Source organism: Styela clava, chromosome 11 (genome assembly GCF_964204865.1).
Source record: "Styela clava chromosome 11, kaStyClav1.hap1.2, whole genome shotgun sequence".
Lineage (NCBI taxonomy): Eukaryota > Metazoa > Chordata > Ascidiacea > Stolidobranchia > Styelidae > Styela > Styela clava.
The window spans coordinates 1,734,074-1,747,592 of NC_135260.1; the positions used below are offsets into that span (position 1 = coordinate 1,734,074).

General features: G+C 40.8%; 10 non-coding genes and 1 pseudogene across 10 annotated transcripts; all 11 read left to right on the forward strand.

Moving 5' to 3' along the window:
* The first annotated feature begins 90 nt into the window (after positions 1-90).
* LOC144430068 (5S ribosomal RNA) lies at positions 91-209 on the forward strand. The gene has a single exon (XR_013479314.1). It is a non-coding gene; the product is annotated as a 5S ribosomal RNA (ribosomal RNA).
* A 1,215-nt stretch (positions 210-1,424) lies between these two features.
* Positions 1,425-1,543, forward strand: LOC144430040 (5S ribosomal RNA). Its single transcript, XR_013479285.1, has one exon. It is a non-coding gene; the product is annotated as a 5S ribosomal RNA (ribosomal RNA).
* Positions 1,544-2,749: 1,206 nt separating this feature from the next.
* LOC144430080 (5S ribosomal RNA) lies at positions 2,750-2,868 on the forward strand. Its single transcript, XR_013479326.1, has one exon. It is a non-coding gene; the product is annotated as a 5S ribosomal RNA (ribosomal RNA).
* A 1,208-nt stretch (positions 2,869-4,076) lies between these two features.
* On the forward strand, positions 4,077-4,195 carry LOC144430092 (5S ribosomal RNA). The gene has a single exon (XR_013479338.1). It is a non-coding gene; the product is annotated as a 5S ribosomal RNA (ribosomal RNA).
* Positions 4,196-5,415: 1,220 nt separating this feature from the next.
* On the forward strand, positions 5,416-5,534 carry LOC144430099 (5S ribosomal RNA; annotated as a pseudogene).
* A 1,206-nt stretch (positions 5,535-6,740) lies between these two features.
* On the forward strand, positions 6,741-6,859 carry LOC144430065 (5S ribosomal RNA). The gene has a single exon (XR_013479310.1). It is a non-coding gene; the product is annotated as a 5S ribosomal RNA (ribosomal RNA).
* Positions 6,860-8,065: 1,206 nt separating this feature from the next.
* Positions 8,066-8,184, forward strand: LOC144430082 (5S ribosomal RNA). The gene has a single exon (XR_013479328.1). It is a non-coding gene; the product is annotated as a 5S ribosomal RNA (ribosomal RNA).
* Positions 8,185-9,391: 1,207 nt separating this feature from the next.
* LOC144430085 (5S ribosomal RNA) lies at positions 9,392-9,510 on the forward strand. Its single transcript, XR_013479330.1, has one exon. It is a non-coding gene; the product is annotated as a 5S ribosomal RNA (ribosomal RNA).
* A 1,207-nt stretch (positions 9,511-10,717) lies between these two features.
* On the forward strand, positions 10,718-10,836 carry LOC144430104 (5S ribosomal RNA). Its single transcript, XR_013479343.1, has one exon. It is a non-coding gene; the product is annotated as a 5S ribosomal RNA (ribosomal RNA).
* Positions 10,837-12,045: 1,209 nt separating this feature from the next.
* Positions 12,046-12,164, forward strand: LOC144430118 (5S ribosomal RNA). Its single transcript, XR_013479346.1, has one exon. It is a non-coding gene; the product is annotated as a 5S ribosomal RNA (ribosomal RNA).
* Positions 12,165-13,368: 1,204 nt separating this feature from the next.
* LOC144430086 (5S ribosomal RNA) lies at positions 13,369-13,487 on the forward strand. Its single transcript, XR_013479331.1, has one exon. It is a non-coding gene; the product is annotated as a 5S ribosomal RNA (ribosomal RNA).
* Positions 13,488-13,519: the final 32 nt, after the last annotated feature.

The window sequence follows — 13,519 nt, forward strand, 5'->3', positions numbered from 1 at the left end:
TGTGACTCTACAAACGAAACAGTTGCGCTTCGCTTCTCTCTCATTAGGCGTTGCCTAAATATAAATAACCGAATATGTCTCGTCGATATCGCCTACGACCATACCACGTTGAATACACCCGATCTCGTTCGATCTCGGAAGTTAAGCAACGTCGGGCTCGGTTAGTACTTGCATGGGTGACCGGCTGGGAATACCGGGTGCCGTAGGCTTTTCGCTTTTATCAAAAATAAAAGGAATGCTGTCTGAACAAAACATAATTTAAAATGAATATGTTATAAAATATTTCAGATTGTCGAGGACTGAATAATAAATAACTAACAGGGGCGAAACGCAACTTTACGAATAGTCACTGAGACCCGTCATCGATATTTCGAATGCGTCTTAATAGATATAGGCCTACTATATATGGCAGAATAATCGGTGCTACTATGGAGTGAGTTAGGATATGGGAAATCGAGATAAGACGACTTAATTAATCATATGACGGATCACGGCCAATCGCCCGGTTATCAGTCAAGGCCAGTTATTTCATTTCGGAAGCAAGCACTTAATGGTAGCGGAAGCCGTAACTTACCTGCGGTAACATGGAATACCTTACGACGACGAAGGGTTCTGAAAACTATCCCTTAATGGAATTCGAACCCACGCAGAGTAATCAGAGGTGTGGTAACGAGCGTATATCTGACACTTGGCACGATGCGCCACACGGTTGAGCACGAGTTTTACCATAGCTTGAAATATACCTATATCTAGTATTACATAGTGAGATCTACGTCAGTTCAGTACTTTAGCGCAGGTTCAAAGCCTTCATTTTGCATCCCTAGTAGATATCTAATTAAATTTAGTTAGACTGACTGACTATTAACGTTGATACATTTTTATTGAACCGGACTTAATCGAAAAATTAAACTCTCGCCAAGTTACGGGCGATCACCGAAGTGCCACGCGCTTGTGAGAGTTTATATATAACTTTTGATATTGTGTGAGTGCACGTAACCTAGCTTTGAGCACATATAATAAAAAACAAGCTTATAAGAAGGGCAACTTTCATATATATCCTACTGTCGAACTATCTGGGTTATGTGCTATACAATGGGCATCCGCTTATCAAAAAGCTTTGTCAATAACACGTCAGGCCTCAATAACAAACAAGCGAGTTATATCAGCGACTCGATGCTTGCGTTAAGCCGTACACCAGAGATAAAATACCTATGAGGAAAAACATGCAATCAATAAATTAACGCATGTAATCAATAATAACAAAATTTGACACTGGTAGAAAATGTCGGCGGTAAGCCACTGAGCGAAACAGCGACTGCCTGAGTTTCATTGTTTGTGACTCTACAAACGAAACAGTTGAGCTTCGCTTCTCTCTCATTAGGCGTTGCCTAAATATAAATAACCGAATATGTCTCGTCGATATCGCCTACGACCATACCACGTTGAATACACCCGATCTCGTTCGATCTCGGAAGTTAAGCAACGTCGGGCTCGGTTAGTACTTGCATGGGTGACCGGCTGGGAATACCGGGTGCCGTAGTCTTTTCGCTTTTATCAAAAATAAAAGGAATGCTGTCTGAACAAAACATAATTTAAAATGAATATGTTATAAAATATTTCAGATTGTCGAGGACTGAATAATAACTAACAGGGGCGAAACGCAACTTTACGAATAGTCACTGAGACCCGTCATCGATATTTCGAATGCGTCTTAATAGATATAGGCCTACTATATATGGCAGAATAATCGGTGCTACTATGGAGTGAGTTAGGATATGGGAAATCGAGATAAGACGACTTAATTAATCATATGACGGATCACGGCCAATCGCCCGGTTATCAGTCAAGGCCAGTTATTTCATTTCGGAAGCAAGCACTTAATGGTAGCGGAAGCCGTAACTTACCTGCGGTAACATGGACTACCTTACGACGACGAAGGGTTCTGAAAACTATCCCTTAATGGAATTCGAACCGACGCAGAGTAATCAGAGGTGTGGTAACGAGCGTATATCTGACACTTAGCACGATGCGCCACACGGTTGAGCACGAGTTTTACCATAGCTTGAAATCTACCTATATCTAGTATTACATAGTGAGATCTACGTCAATTCAGTACTTTAGCGCAGGTTCAAAGCCTTCATTTTGCATCCCTAGTAGATATCTCATTAAATTTAGTTAAACTGACTGACTATTAACGTTGATACATTTTTATTGAACCGGACTTAATCGAAAAATTAAACTCTCGCCAAGTTACGGGCGATCACCGAAGTGCCACGCGCTTGTGAGAGTTTATATATAACTTTTGATACTGTGTGAATGCACGTAACCTAGCTTTGAGCACATATAATAGAAAACAAGCTTATAAGAAGGGCAACTTTCATATATACTGTCGAACTATCTGGGTTATGTGCAATACAATGGGCATCCGCTTATCAAAAAGCTTTGTCAATAACACGTCAGGCCTCAATAACAAACAAGCGAGTTATATCAGCGACTCGATGCTTGCGTTAAGCCATACACCAGAGATAAAATACCTATGAGGAAAAACATGCAATCAATAAATTAACGCATGTAATCAATAATAACAAAATTTGACACTGGTAGAAAGTGTTGGCGGTAAGCCATTGAGCGAAACAGCGACTGCCTGAGTTTCATTGTTTGTGACTCTACAAACGAAACAGTTGCGCTTCGCTTCTCTCTCATTAGGCGTTGCCTAAATATAAATAACCGAATATGTCTCGTCGATATCGCCTACGACCATACCACGTTGAATACACCCGATCTCGTTCGATCTCGGAAGTTAAGCAACGTCGGGCTCGGTTAGTACTTGCATGGGTGACCGGCTGGGAATACCGGGTGCCGTAGGCTTTTCGCTTTTATCAAAAATAAAAGGAATGCTGTCTGAACAAAACATAATTTAAAATGAATATGTTATAAAATATTTCAGATTGTCGAGGACTGAATAATAAATAACTAACAGGGGCGAAACGCAACTTTACGAATAGTCACTGAGACCCGTCATCGATATTTCGAATGCGTCCTAATAGATATAGGCCTACTATATATGGCAGAATAATCGGTGCTACTATGGAGTGAGTTGGATATGAGAAATCGAGATAAGACGACTTAATTAGTCATATGACGGATCACGCCAATCGCCCGGTTATCAGTCAAGGCCAGTTATTTCATTTCGGAAGCAAGCACTTAATGGTAGCGGAAGCCGTAACTTACCTGCGGTAACATTGACTACCTTACGACGACGAAGGGTTCTGAAAACTATCCCTTAATGGAATTCGAACCCACGCAGAGTAATCAGAGGTGTGGTAACGAGCGTATATCTCACACTTAGCACGATGCGCCACACGGTTGAGCACGAGTTTTACCATAGCTTGAAATCTACCTATATCTAGTATTACATAGTGAGATCTACGTCAATTCAGTACTTTAGCGCAGGTTCAAAGCCTTCATTTTGCATCCCTAGTAGATATCTCATTAAATTTAGTTAAACTGACTGACTATAAACGTTGATACATTTTTATTGAACCGGACTTAATCGAAAAATTAAACTCTCGCCAAGTTACGGGCGATCACCGAAGTGCCACGCGCTTGTGAGAGTTTATATATAACTTTTGATACTGTGTGAGTGCACGTAACCTAGCTTTGAGCACATATAATAGAAAACAAGCTTATAAGAAGGGCAACTTTCATATATACTGTCGAACTATCTGGGTTATGTGCAATACAATGGGCATCCGCTTATCAAAAAGCTTTGTCAATAACACGTCAGGCCTCAATAACAAACAAGCGAGTTATATCAGCGACTCGATGCTTGCGTTAAGCCATACACCAGAGATAAAATACCTATGAGGAAAAACATGCAATCAATAAATTAACGCATGTAATCAATAATAACAAAATTTGACACTGGTAGAAAGTGTCGGCGGTAAGCCATTGAGCGAAACAGCGACTGCCTGAGTTTCATTGTTTGTGACTCTACAAACGAAACAGTTGCGCTTCGCTTCTCTCTCATTAGGCGTTGCCTAAATATAAATAACCGAATATGTCTCGTCGATATCGCCTACGACCATACCACGTTGAATACACCCGATCTCGTTCGATCTCGGAAGTTAAGCAACGTCGGGCTCGGTTAGTACTTGCATGGGTGACCGGCTGGGAATACCGGGTGCCGTAGGCTTTTCGCTTTTATCAAAAATAAAAGGAATGCTGTCTGAACAAAACATAATTTAAAATGAATATGTTATAAAATATTTCAGATTGTCGAGGACTGAATAATAAATAACTAACAGGGGCGAAACGCAACTTTACGAATAGTCACTGAGACCCGTCATCGATATTTCGAATGCGTCCTAATAGATATAGGCCTACTATATATGGCAGAATAATCGGTGCTACTATGGAGTGAGTTGGATATGAGAAATCGAGAAAAGACGACTTAATTAGTCATATGACGGATCACGCCAATCGCCCGGTTATCAGTCAAGGCCAGTTATTTCATTTCGGAAGCAAGCACTTAATGGTAGCGGAAGCCGTAACTTACCTGCGGTAACATTGACTACCTTACGACGACGAAGGGTTCTGAAAACTATCCCTTAATGGAATTCGAACCCACGCAGAGTAATCAGAGGTGTGGTAACGAGCGTATATCTGACACTTAGCACGATGCGCCACACGGTTGAGCACGAGTTTTACCATAGCTTGAAATCTACCTATATCTAGTATTACATAGTGAGATCTACGTCAAATCAGTACTTTAGCGCAGGTTCAAAGCCTTCATTTTGCATCCCTAGTAGATATCTCATTAAATTTAGTTAGACTGACTGACTATTAACGTTGATACATTTTTATTGAACCGGACTTAATCGAAAAATTAAACTCTCGCCAAGTTACGGGCGATCACCGAAGTGCCACGCGCTTGTGAGAGTTTATTTTTTGATTTTGATTTTGATTTTGATACTGTGTGAGTGCACGTAACCTAGCTTTGAGCACATATAATAAAAAACAAGCTTATAAGAAGGGCAACTTTCATATATACTGTCGAACTATCTGGGTTATGTGCAATACAATGGGCATCCGCTTATCAAAAAGCTTTGTCAATAACACGTCAGGCCTCAATAACAAACAAGCGAGTTATATCAGCGACTCGATGCTTGCGTTAAGCCATACACCAGAGATAAAATACCTATGAGGAAAAACATGCAATCAATAAATTAACGCATGTAATCAATAATAACAAAATTTGACACTGGTAGAAAATGTCGGCGGTAAGCCACTGAGCGAAACAGCGACTGCCTGAGTTTCATTGTTTGTGACTCTACAAACGAAACAGTTGCGCTTCGCTTCTCTCTCATTAGGCGTTGCCTAAATATAAATAACCGAATATGTCTCGTCGATATCGCCTACGACCATACCACGTTGAATACACTCGATCTCGTTCGATATCGGAAGTTAGGCAACGTCGGGCTCGGTTAGTACTTGCATGGGTGACCGGCTGGGAATACCGGGTGCCGTAGGCTTTTCGCTTTTATCAAAAATAAAAGGAATGCTGTCTTAACAAAACATAATTTAAAATGAATATGTTATAAAATATTTCAGATTGTCGAGGACTGAATAATAACTAACAGGGGCGAAACGCAACTTTACGAATAGTCACTGAGACCCGTCATCGATATTTCGAATGCGTCTTAATAGATATAGGCCTACTATATATGGCAGAATAATCGGTGCTACTATGGAGTGAGTTAGGATATGGGAAATCGAGATAAGACGACTTAATTAATCATATGACGGATCACGGCCAATCGCCCGGTTATCAGTCAAGGCCAGTTATTTCATTTCGGAAGCAAGCACTTAATGGTAGCGGAAGCCGTAACTTACCTGCGGTAACATGGACTACCTTACGACGACGAAGAGTTCTGAAAACTATCCCTTAATGGAATTCGAACCCACGCAGAGTAATCAGAGGTGTGGTAACGAGCGTATATCTGACACTTAGCACGATGCGCCACACGGTTGAGCACGAGTTTTACCATAGCTTGAAATCTACCTATATCTAGTATTACATAGTGAGATCTACGTCAATTCAGTACTTTAGCGCAGGTTCAAAGCCTTCATTTTGCATCCCTAGTAGATATCTCATTAAATTTAGTTAGAGTGACTGACTATTAACGTTGATACATTTTTATTGAACCGGACTTAATCGAAAAATTAAACTCTCGCCAAGTTACGGGCGATCACCGAAGTGCCACGCGCTTGTGAGAGTTTATATATAACTTTTGATACTGTGTGAGTGCACGTAACCTAGCTTTGAGCACATATAATAAAAAACAAGCTTATAAGAAGGGCAACTTTCATATATACTGTCGAACTATCTGGGTTATGTGCAATACAATGGGCATCCGCTTATCAAAAAGCTTTGTCAATAACACGTCAGGCCTCAATAACAAACAAGCGAGTTATATCAGGGACTCGATGCTTGCGTTAGGCCATACACCAGAGATAAAATACCTATGAGGAAAAACATGCAATCAATAAATTAACGCATGTAATCAATAATAACAAAATTTGACACTGGTAGAAAATGTCGGCGGTAAGCCACTGAGCGAAACAGCGACTGCCTGAGTTTCATTGTTTGTGACTGTACAAACGAAACAGTTGCGCTTCGCTTCTCTCTCATTAGGCGTTGCCTAAATATAAATAACCGAATATGTCTCGTCGATATCGCCTACGACCATACCACGTTGAATACACCCGATCTCGTTCGATCTCGGAAGTTAGGCAACGTCGGGCTCGGTTAGTACTTGCATGGGTGACCGGCTGGGAATACCGGGTGCCGTAGGCTTTTCGCTTTTATCAAAAATAAAAGGAATGCTGTCTTAACAAAACATAATTTAAAATGAATATGTTATAAAATATTTCAGATTGTCGAGGACTGAATAATAACTAACAGGGGCGAAACGCAACTTTACGAATAGTCACTGAGACCCGTCATCGATATTTCGAATGCGTCTTAATAGATATAGGCCTACTATATATGGCAGAATAATCGGTGCTACTATGGAGTGAGTTAGGATATGGGAAATCGAGATAAGACGACTTAATTAATCATATGACGGATCACGGCCAATCGCCCGGTTATCAGTCAAGGCCAGTTATTTCATTTCGGAAGCAAGCACTTAATGGTAGCGGAAGCCGTAACTTACCTGCGGTAACATGGACTACCTTACGACGACGAAGGTTTTCTGAAAACTATCCCTTAATGGAATTCGAACCCACGCAGAGTAATCAGAGGTGTGGTAACGAGCGTATATCTGACACTTAGCACGATGCGCCACACGGTTGAGCACGAGTTTTACCATAGCTTGAAATCTACCTATATCTAGTATTACATAGTGAGATCTACGTCAATTCAGTAATTTAGCGCAGGTTCAAAGCCTTCATTTGTATCCCTAGGAGATATCTCATTAAATTTAGTTAGACTGACTGACTATTAACGTTGATACATTTTTATTGAACCGGACTTAATCGAAAAATTAAACTCTCGCCAAGTTACGGGCGATCACCGAAGTGCCACGCGCTTGTGAGAGTTTATATATAACTTTTGATACTGTGTGAGTGCACGTAACCTAGCTTTGAGCACATATAATAAAAAACAAGCTTATAAGAAGGGCAACTTTCATATATACTGTCGAACTATCTGGGTTATGTGCAATACAATGGGCATCCGCTTATCAAAAAGCTTTGTCAATAACACGTCAGGCCTCAATAACAAACAAGCGAGTTATATCAGGGACTCGATGCTTGCGTTAGGCCATACACCAGAGATAAAATACCTATGAGGAAAAACATGCAATCAATAAATTAACGCATGTAATCAATAATAACAAAATTTGACACTGGTAGAAAATGTCGGCGGTAAGCCACTGAGCGAAACAGCGACTGCCTGAGTTTCATTGTTTGTGACTGTACAAACGAAACAGTTTCGCTTCGCTTCTCTCTCATTAGGCGTTGCCTAAATATAAATAACCGAATATGTCTCGTCGATATCGCCTACGACCATACCACGTTGAATACACTCGATCTCGTTCGATCTCGGAAGTTAGGCAACGTCGGGCTCGGTTAGTACTTGCATGGGTGACCGACTGGGAATACCGGGTGCCGTAGGCTTTTCGCTTTTATCAAAAATAAAAGGAATGCTGTCTTAACAAAACATAATTTAAAATGAATATGTTATAAAATATTTCAGATTGTCGAGGACTGAATAATAACTAACAGGGGCGAAACGCAACTTTACGAATAGTCACTGAGACCCGTCATCGATATTTCGAATGCGTCTTAATAGATATAGGCCTACTATATATGGCAGAATAATCGGTGCTACTATGGAGTGAGTTAGGATATGGGAAATCGAGATAAGACGACTTAATTAATCATATGACGGATCACGGCCAATCGCCCGGTTATCAGTCAAGGCCAGTTATTTCATTTCGGAAGCAAGCACTTAATGGTAGCGGAAGCCGTAACTTACCTGCGGTAACATGGACTACCTTACGACGACGAAGGTTTTCTGAAAACTATCCCTTAATGGAATTCGAACCCACGCAGAGTAATCAGAGGTGTGGTAACGAGCGTATATCTGACACTTAGCACGATGCGCCACACGGTTGAGCACGAGTTTTACCATAGCTTGAAATCTACCTATATCTAGTATTACATAGTGAGATCTACGTCAATTCAGTACTTTAGCGCAGGTTCAAAGCCTTCATTTTGCATCCCTAGTAGATATCTCATTAAATTTAGTTAGACTGACTGACTATTAACGTTGATACATTTTTATTGAACCGGACTTAATCGAAAAATTAAACTCTCGCCAAGTTACGGGCGATCACCGAAGTGCCACGCGCTTGTGAGAGTTTATATATAACTTTTGATACTGTGTGAGTGCACGTAACCTAGCTTTGAGCACATAAAATAAAAAACAAGCTTATAAGAAGGGCAACTTTCATATATACTGTCGAACTATCTGGGTTATGTGCAATACAATGGGCATCCGCTTATCAAAAAGCTTTGTCAATAACACGTCAGGCCTCAATAACAAACAAGCGAGTTATATCAGGGACTCGATGCTTGCGTTAGGCCATACACCAGAGATAAAATACCTATGAGGAAAAACATGCAATCAATAAATTAACGCATGTAATCAATAATAACAAAATTTGACACTGGTAGAAAATGTCGGCGGTAAGCCACTGAGCGAAACAGCGACTGCCTGAGTTTCATTGTTTGTGACTGTACAAACGAAACAGTTGCGCTTCGCTTCTCTCTCATTAGGCGTTGCCTAAATATAAATAACCGAATATGTCTCGTCGATATCGCCTACGACCATACCACGTTGAATACACTCGATCTCGTTCGATCTCGGAAGTTAGGCAACGTCGGGCTCGGTTAGTACTTGCATGGGTGACCGGCTGGGAATACCGGGTGCCGTAGGCTTTTCGCTTTTATCAAAAATAAAAGGAATGCTGTCTTAACAAAACATAATTTAGAATGAATATGTTATAAAATATTTCAGATTGTCGAGGACTGAATAATAACTAACAGGGGCGAAACGCAACTTTACGAATAGTCACTGAGACCCGTCATCGATATTTCGAATGCGTCTTAATAGATATAGGCCTACTATATATGGCAGAATAATCGGTGCTACTATGGAGTGAGTTAGGATATGGGAAATCGAGATAAGACGACTTAATTAATCATATGACGGATCACGGCCAATCGCCCGGTTATCAGTCAAGGCCAGTTATTTCATTTCGGAAGCAAGCACTTAATGGTAGCGGAAGCCGTAACTTACCTGCGGTAACATGGACTACCTTACGACGACGAAGGTTTTCTGAAAACTATCCCTTAATGGAATTCGAACCCACGCAGAGTAATCAGAGGTGTGGTAACGAGCGTATATCTGACACTTAGCACGATGCGCCACACGGTTGAGCACGAGTTTTACCATAGCTTGAAATCTACCTATATCTAGTATTACATAGTGAGATCTACGTCAATTCAGTACTTTAGCGCAGGTTCAAAGCCTTCATTTTGCATCCCTAGTAGATATCTCATTAAATTTAGTTAGACTGACTGACTATTAACGTTGATACATTTTTATTGAACCGGACTTAATCGAAAAATTAAACTCTCGCCAAGTTACGGGCGATCACCGAAGTGCCACGCGCTTGTGAGAGTTTATATATAACTTTTGATACTGTGTGAGTGCACGTAACCTAGCTTTGAGCACATATAATAAAAAACAAGCTTATAAGAAGGGCAACTTTCATATATACTGTCGAACTATCTGGGTTATGTGCAATACAATGGGCATCCGCTTATCAAAAAGCTTTGTCAATAACACGTCAGGCCTCAATAACAAACAAGCGAGTTATATCAGCGACTCGATGCTTGCGTTAAGCCATACACCAGAGATAAAATACCTATGAGGAAAAACATGCAATCAATAAATTAACGCATGTAATCAATAATAACAAAATTTGACACTGGTAGAAAATGTCGGCGGTAAGCCACTGAGCGAAACAGCGACTGCCTGAGTTTCATTGTTTGTGACTCTACAAACGAAACAGTTGCGCTTCGCTTCTCTCTCATTAGGCGTTGCCTAAATATAAATAACCGAATATGTCTCGTCGATATCGCCTACGACCATACCACGTTGAATACACCCGATCTCGTTCGATCTCGGAAGTTAAGCAACGTCGGGCTCGGTTAGTACTTGCATGGGTGACCGGCTGGGAATACCGGGTGCCGTAGGCTTTTCGCTTTTATCAAAAATAAAAGGAATGCTGTCTGAACAAAACATAATTTAAAATGAATATGTTATAAAATATTTCAGATTGTCGAGGACTGAATAATAAATAACTAACAGGGGCGAAACGCAACTTTACGAATAGTCACTGAGACCCGTCATCGATATTTCGAATGCGTCTTAATAGATATAGGCCTACTATATATGGCAGAATAATCGGTGCTACTATGGAGTGAGTTAGGATATGAGAAATCGAGATAAGACGACTTAATTAGTCATATGACGGATCACGCCAATCGCCCGGTTATCAGTCAAGGCCAGTTATTTCATTTCGGAAGCAAGCACTTAATGGTAGCGGAAGCCGTAACTTACCTGCGGTAACATTGACTACCTTACGACGACGAAGGGTTCTGAAAACTATCCCTTAATGGAATTCGAACCCACGCAGAGTAATCAGAGGTGTGGTAACGAGCGTATATCTGACACTTAGCACGATGCGCCACACGGTTGAGCACGAGTTTTACCATAGCTTGAAATCTACCTATATCTAGTATTACATAGTGAGATCTACGTCAAATCAGTACTTTAGCGCAGGTTCAAAGCCTTCATTTTGCATCCCTAGTAGATATCTCATTAAATTTAGTTAGACTGACTGACTATTAACGTTGATACATTTTTATTGAACCGGACTTAATCGAAAAATTAAACTCTCGCCAAGTTACGGGCGATCACCGAAGTGCCACGCGCTTGTGAGAGTTTATATATAACTTTTGATACTGTGTGAGTGCACGTAACCTAGCTTTGAGCACATATAATAAAAAACAAGCTTAAAAGAAGGGCAACTTTCATATATACTGTCGAACTATCTGGGTTATGTGCAATACAATGGGCATCCGCTTATCAAAAAGCTTTGTCAATAACACGTCAGGCCTCAATAACAAACAAGCGAGTTATATCAGCGACTCGATGCTTGCGTTAAGCCATACACCAGAGATAAAATACCTATGAGGAAAAACATGCAATCAATAAATTAACGCATGTAATCAATAATAACAAAATTTGACACTGGTAGAAAATGTCGGCGGTAAGCCACTGAGCGAAACAGCGACTGCCTGAGTTTCATTGTTTGTGACTCTACAAACGAAACAGTTGCGCTTCGCTTCTCTCTCATTAGGCGTTGCCTAAATATAAATAACCGAATATGTCTCGTCGATATCGCCTACGACCATACCACGTTGAATACACCCGATCTCGTTCGATCTCGGAAGTTAAGCAACGTCGGGCTCGGTTAGTACTTGCATGGGTGACCGGCTGGGAATACCGGGTGCCGTAGGCTTTTCGCTTTTATCAAAAATAAAAGGAATGCTGTCTGAACAAAACATAATTTAAAATGAATATGTTATAAAATATTTCAGATTGTCGAGGACTGAATAATAACTAACAGGGGCGAAACGCAACTTTACGAATAGTCACTGAGACCCGTCATCGATATTTCGAATGCGGTTAATAGGTATAGGCCTGCTATATATTGCAGAATAATCGGTGCTACTATGGAGTGAGTTAGGATATGAGAAATCGAGATAAGACGACTTAATTAATCATATGACGGATCACGCCAATCGCCCGGTTATCAGTCAAGGCCAGTTATTTCATTTCGGAAGCAAGCACTTAATGGTAGCGGAAGCCGTAACTTACCTGCGGTAACATGGACTACCTTACGACGACGAAGGGTTCTGAAAACTATCCCTTAATGGAATTCGAACCCACGCAGAGTAATCAGAGGTGTGGTAACGAGCGTATATCTGACACTTAGCACGATGCGCCACACGGTTGAGCACGAGTTTTACCATAGCTTGAAATCTACCTATATCTAGTATTACATAGTGAGATCTACGTCAATTCAGTACTTTAGCGCAGGTTCAAAGCCTTCATTTTGCATCCCTAGTAGATATCTCATTAAATTTAGTTAGACTGACTGACTATTAACGTTGATACATTTTTATTGAACCGGACTTAATCGAAAAATTAAACTCTCGCCAAGTTACGGGCGATCACCGAAGTGCCACGCGCTTGTGAGAGTTTATATATAACTTTTGATACTGTGTGAGTGCACGTAACCTAGCTTTGAGCACATAAAATAAAAAACAAGCTTATAAGAAGGGCAACTTTCATATATACTGTCGAACTATCTGGGTTATGTGCAATACAATGGGCATCCGCTTATCAAAAAGCTTTGTCAATAACACGTCAGGCCTCAATAACAAACAAGCGAGTTATATCAGGGACTCGATGCTTGCGTTAGGCCATACACCAGAGATAAAATACCTATGAGGAAAAACATGCAATCAATAAATTAACGCATGTAATCAATAATAACAAAATTTGACACTGGTAGAAAATGTCGGCGGTAAGCCACTGAGCGAAACAGCGACTGCCTGAGTTTCATTGTTTGTGACTGTACAAACGAAACAGTTGCGCTTCGCTTCTCTCTCATTAGGCGTTGCCTAAATATAAATAACCGAATATGTCTCGTCGATATCGCCTACGACCATACCACGTTGAATACACTCGATCTCGTTCGATCTCGGAAGTTAGGCAACGTCGGGCTCGGTTAGTACTTGCATGGGTGACCGGCTGGGAATACCGGGTGCCGTAGGCTTTTCGCTTTTATCAAAAATAAAAGGAATGCTG